Source organism: Phascolarctos cinereus, unplaced genomic scaffold, assembly GCF_003287225.1.
Source record: "Phascolarctos cinereus isolate Bilbo 61053 unplaced genomic scaffold, phaCin_HiC Scaffold_5;HRSCAF=322, whole genome shotgun sequence".
NCBI lineage: Eukaryota > Metazoa > Chordata > Mammalia > Diprotodontia > Phascolarctidae > Phascolarctos > Phascolarctos cinereus.
In genome coordinates, this window is record NW_027555958.1 from 254670445 (window position 1) to 254677217 (window position 6773).

Sequence of the window (6773 nt, forward strand, 5' to 3'; positions counted from 1 at the left end):
TCTAGTCCAATCTTGACTGTGGAATTTTGCCTCCTGCTCTTGAATTCCATAAGTTATAAATAGGACACGGCTTAGGTCAGAGAGGTTTTCAAAAGAAGAAGAAGATCTGTGTCCTTTTGGATCTCTCTAAGCAAAGATGCTCGGGTTTAGATGATTAATAAATTTGTTTTTGACAAACTTTTGCCAAATAAGCAGAGTGTTGAAATTTTCTTCTACAGTTAAGTAATTTTTGGACTCAGATTTAAGCATCTGTTAAGAGCTAGCATTCCTAGACAGCCCTGCTTTGAAAGACTTCCTCTGTCAACTAGATAGAGGTGAAGGACATTTTGACCCTTTGTAGGATTATTTTTCAGGATAGAGCTTCCCTGTCTTGCACACACCTCATGTAGGTCACAAAGTCTGTGACTGTTTTAAAGAAAGGCTTGTTAGATATAGTAAATATGTTAAACTGTTAGACATACTAAGAGGTATTTGTGTGTGTTTCTGTCTATGCTCAAGTTGGTGACTATCTTATATGCTCTATTGTAAACTTCAAGCCATTCCATGATTGTTTAGTACATGTAGACTTATTTTATATTGAGATATAGTAGACAAGTTATGGGTTTAAGGTTAACTAGAGAGCAAGCTGAAAAAGCCTGAAAAAATACAAAAGGACAGCAAAAAGAATTGCAGGAATAAGACCAGACACCTTGTCATTTGGGTGAGGCTTAGACCAGGTTCCTGCCAGACAGTAAAGTCTAGAATCAGATTCCTTCAATCAATGAGTTCTAAGGCCAGATTCCTTAGAAGAATGAGGCAGGAAGCAGGCCATAGTAGGTTAGTGGGCTTTGAGGACAATTTCCCCATTAACTCAGGTGAGGTCAGAATAGTGTCTGAGGAAAAAAAAAGTTGGTGGAACCTTCAGAATAGGATATAGAATGGCTCTGTTCTGGGAAAAAGAGCATTTTACATTTCACTCTATCTTGGCATGAAAACTTGCAAATTCTTAGGCAATTGGATTGGCAAAAGATATATTTAAACATGAAAAAGTTACTAGCTCAATGCAGAGAAAATTGTACTAATTTGCTAAGAGATAGATTAAGTGGAAAAAAGGAAGCTCAGTCTAACAAAACAACTGGAACACTTGAAATGTGATTTGTAAGCAGAGAATAAAATTAAAAGAGTGAAATCCGGAATCAATACAAACAGATGCGCAATTCTGTGATATGTATCAGCCTGTCTGGATTAATCAGAAACAGGAACTGGACAAAAGGAGTTCAAAGAAATTAAAGATAGTTAAAATGTCACAGTAGTCTGAAGCTCAATTAAGACATAATAAAGATGCTCTTGATGTTAGAAATTTAAAAGTGTAACTCTGAATACAGTATTAACTGATTTGGAGCCCTAACCAACGTCTTCAGTCCCTTTACCTCCTCACCCCAACTTAGGAAGGTAGAATTAGTGATTTTTCTCTTAAGTAGGAACCAACACAAGGGCCTCCATTTTGTGCTAGCTAAGGCAATTTCCAGCAAGGGCAAACTGAAAAGTGGCAAAAACCCAACCCAAATCAAACCAAAAGAAACCAAAAAAACAACACCTCCCCCCCCAAAAAAAAAACCAAACCAGAAAGTAGCAACACCAGTTTAACAAGTATTGGGTTTTTTTAAAAAAAAGACCTCATTTAAGTGAGTACTCCAGATTGAAAAAATGCTTTTTATAAATGTGGGATGCCTTACTAGAAAAAAAAATCTCCCTAGTAGAGAGAATACTGCACTTTCAAAAAATTCACATCGAATTCCAGACTCAAAAGGAAAATGGAGAAAATCTAGGACAGATTGAAAAGGATTAGACCAACAAATATAAGGAAATTTGCCATAAGAATAAACTTCCCACTTATCACACAGCCTTCATCCCAAAATCACTCTATTGAAAATGTATATAGGGGCAGCTAGGTGGCACAGTGGATAGAGCCCTGGCCTTGAAGTCAGGAGGACCTGATTTCAACTCCGGTCTCAGACACACAACACATACTAGCTGTGTAACCTTGGGCAAGTCACTTAACCCCAATTGCCTAGCAAAAAGCAAAAAAAAAAGTATATATACATGTATTGCATATATATACATGTATATATATGCAATACATGCCTTCCTATCCTCTCACTCCAACCTTCACCACAACTGAGAATACAACTATATAGTCAATCAAAGCAAGTTTCAGCATTGGCCATGTGTTCATTCTGTGTCCTTTGCCTTTCTATCAGGAGGCAAGTAGCATGTTTTGATCATTAGTCCTCTGAAATGGTAATTGGTCATTTTAATGATAAAGTTCAGCACAATAGTATTCCATCACATCTGAATATGTAAGATAATTTTTTCCCTCTAACCTTCCTTTCCCTTCCTCCCCAGTCTATTGCTATGACTTTCTATTTTCATTCTTTCCCCAAGATTATCAAGACATATGAGAATCACTCCTAGGCTTAATTGGATTTCCTTAAGATGATAGGGTTCAGAAGAGACATATAAATATATATATATATATATATATATATATATATATATATATATATATATATCATCTCCTCATATTTAAAAGAAAGCAGTTTATCCTTGTTTTGTCTTTTATCATTGTTCGTTCATGCTTTCTTTTTTGTTTCTCTGCACTCCTGCGTTTGTATTTCAAAGTGTCTACATAGATTTGGTCTTTTCATCAGAAACACTTAGATGTCCTCTATTTCATTAAAGGGCCATTCCCCGCCCCTCTCCCCCCCACCCCCGCATTATATTCTGTTTTGCTGGTTAAGTTATCCTTGGCTATAAGTCTATATCCTTTACCATTTGGAATATTATGTTCCAATTTCTTCTTTATAATGACAGTTGTTAAATCTTTTTAACTCCTTTATAATGACAGCTGTTAAATCTTGTGTGATTCTGACTTGGTACTTGAATTGTTTCTTTCTGGATTTTAGCTATGATGTGTCTGGGTATTTTCATTTGGAAGTCATCAGGGAGGTGACCAGGGTATTCCTTTTATTTCTGCTTTGCCTTCTAGTTCTAAGAGATGTGGGTATATGATGTCTTTTTTTTTTTTAGTCAGGCAATTCAGATAGTCTAATGATTCTTAAATTTTTTCTGCTTGACCTGTTTTCTAGGTAGTTTGTTTTTGCTATGAGATACCTTACATTTTCTCTGATTTTTTTCAGCCTTTTGACTTTGTTCTGTTTCTTGCTGCCCCATGGAGTCATTGGCTTCCATTTCATCAATTCTGATATTCCCTTTCCAATTATTTCTTCCATAGCTCTCATTTCTTTTCCATTTTTTTCCACTCAAGAACTCTCATTTCATTTATAAATAACATTTTAAATTCTTTTTTTTTTTAATCTTGCTTCATCTCTTTCAGGAATTCTAGTTGAATTTATGCCCAAGCTGTATTTTTCTCTGAGGTTTTGCTTATAGATGTTTGGAGACATTCTCTTTTCCTAGGTTTGTGTCTTGAGCTTCCCTAACACCATGATGGTGGGATTCTTTTTTGTTTCCTCATTCTTTCAGCCTACTTCTGATTTCATACTTGATGTTAAGACTGAGCTCTGCAGCACTTCTGGAGAAAAGATATAGGCTTATCATATGGCAGCTTTCTTGGGGTAGTAAGTATTTTATTTTAGGGACAGACAGGATCTGAAGGCTTTTCATCTTAGAGCCACTAGGTTTCTGCTTTCTATCAGCCAGCTGGGAAGCTCAGAGGTTCAGAGTGGCAAAGTTGTAGCCTCCCCTTAGGTTTGGGATTCCTGCCCTGGTTATTCCTCTGCTAACTAGGCTAGATGATGGAAATGGGACCCTGCTCTGCCCCTGTAGCCTGCACCACAGGGCTACTGCTGTTGGCTTCTGACTTCCTCTTGTCTTGGTACATTGCCCATGAGAACACCACACCTTTGCATAGGTTCTCTTCTCAGTCTGTGATCTAGACCTGGGTAGTGAGTGACAAAACTGCCAGTTTGCACCTGTCCCTATTTCCATGCATCTTTATGGATCTGGGGGTTCTCCAACGTGGGTCTGAGATCTCCTCTCCCTGGCTGCTGGAGTGCATCTCCAAAGCATGGTCTTGGCTCAACCCCATCCACAGTATCCACAGACTTCCCTTTCTATCTCCCTATGCCAAGCTGAGCTGGACAAATGACTCACTGTGACTTTTTTCTAGATCTTCCCATCAGGATTTGGTCTGATGCATTTTCTAGATCAGTTGGATGAATTTTATATTGTGAGAGCTTGTTGCACCTTCTTCTCCTCCTCCTGAAATCGATTTCTTTCTTTCTTCTTTCTTTCTTTCTTTTTTCTTTCTTCTTTCTTTCTTTCTTTCTTTCTTTCTTTCTTTCTTTCTTTCTTTCTTTCTTTCTCTCTTCTCTCTCTCTCTCTCTCTCTCTCTCTCTCTCTCTTCTCTCTCTCTCTTTCTTTCTGTGAGGCAATTGGGGTTAAGTGACTTGCCTAGAGTCACTCAGTTAGTGAATGTCATATGTCTGAGGCCAGATTTGAACTCAGGTCCTCCTGACTCCAAGGTTGGAACTCTATTCACTGCACCCCCTAGCTGCCCCTTGAAATCAATTTCAAACCAAACATCCATCTTCCCATCCTACAGAGAAGTGCCTGGTCACATAGACTGAGATGCTTTCCTTGAATGTGATCCAGGTGCTATTTTCATATGAGAAGGCACTGGACTCCAGCTTAGGCACAGAGATTGTCCTCAAATCCTCAATTGACATCCCTCAAGAAGAAACTCTACACACATTTCCCAAGACATATGAGAATGTAAGCATGGCTGAATTGGATCAGATCCCTAGATTCCCCCTATTGCATGCAGCCTTCCATCTCTAATGTACTGCTTGTGCGGCCAGACTAACTGAAGTGTTGGTTGGTTTTGCTAAGCAGTTCTTTTTGGCCTTTGATAATAATAATAATAGTTAGCATTTATATAGTACCTACTACATACCAGGCACTTGTGCTAAGCACGTTACATATATTATTTTGCTTGATCCTCATAACAATTCTGGGAGGTAGGTGCTATCATTTTCCCCATTTTTAGAGTGGAGAAAACAGAAGCAAACGGAAGTTAAGTAGCTTGCCCAGGGTCATATAATTAGGAAGTTTCTGAAGCTGGATTTGAACTCAGCTCTTCCTGAGTCCAGACCTGGTTCTCTAGCCACTGTGGCCCTGCAAGGAAAAACCAAGGGGAAAGAGAGGGAGAGCAATATACTCAGAAATTAATGAAGAAAATCAGCAAACTGCTCACTAGGTCCACTAAGAATTTGTGGTACATAATCTCAACTAAATCCTCACTACAGTATGGCAATCCTTTTACTACAGAGTAGCTGTCAAAGTTGTCTTCTGAATGTACAGATCTGACGTTTTACATTTCCTTAATTGACTCACTGTCCTAGTCACCACAGCAGCTTTTCCAAACCTTTTCAATCCTCTTCAAGTCTTCCATGGCTACCTTGCCTCCAATCCTTTTGGCTTAAAGCCTTGCCTCATATTTCACTGAAAAAATGGAGGCCATGAGCCCAAAACTTTCCTCTTCCTCCTCATCTTATATCACTAAGATGCCTTCTGATGCTTTCTCCTCCATTACCTGTCTTACATGAAGGAGTGACCTTTTACTTTGCCAAGGCAAACCCCTTTACATGCACAAATACTCCATTCTATCCTGTCTTCTCCAAAATATTGCCCCCTCTGTCATCCCCATTCTATCACCTCTCTTCAATCTCTCCCTGCCTACTGGCTTCTTCCCTACTGACTATAAATACATGTCTTCCAACCCTCAAAAAGAACATCCTGAACTGGATGTCTCCTAGACATCTTAAACTCAACATGTCCCAAACTGAACTCATTATCTTTCCCCCCAAATCCCTCCCCTCTTCTGAACTTACCTATTATTTTCAAGGGTACCACCATCTTCCCAGTCTCCCAAGCTCACAACCTAGGTGTCAATCTGAACTCCTCATTCTCCTCCACACCCCTATCCTATCAGTTGTCGAGTCCTGTCATTTCTGCCTTCATGTCATCCGTGTATATACTCCCTTCTCCCCTCAGACACTGCCACCATCCTGGTGCAGGCCCGTCATCATCTTACACCTAGATTATTGCAATAGATTGGCCTGTCTGCCTCTCCCCATTCCAATACATTCTCCAAGTAGCTGTCAAAGTTGTCTTCTGAAAGTGCAGATCTGACCCAGGCTTATCCTGTTCAATCAAATACTCTTGCCTCCAGAATCAAATACAAAACGTTCAGGTTGACTTATAAAACCCTCCATAACCTGGTCCCTTCATACCTCCAATCTTAAACCTTACACTACTCCCATGTACTCTTTGAAACACTAGCACTAGCCTCTGTGCTGTTCCTCAAACATAACACTCCACCTTTTGACACTGTACATTTTCACTGGCTGTCCACCCATGCCTGGAACTCTATTTCCTCGTCTCTTCTTCCTTCAAGTCTCAGCTAAAGTCTCACCTTCTGCAAGAAGCCTTTCCTGATTTGCCATCCTTCTGTTGATTATCTCAATTTATTCTACACGTATCTAATTGTACATAGTTTTCTGCATGCTGTCTCCCCATTAGACCATGAGCTCCTTGAGAGCAGAGTCTTGTCTTTTGCCTTTCTTTGTATCCCCAGCTCTCAGCACAGTATCTGGCATGTTATAAATGAGTTTAATAAATGCTAGCTGACTGACATGAAAGTGATGTTGATACAAAGGCATCAACACTTGAAAAAAAAAAAGAATCCCATCACAACCACTTCCTGTTGA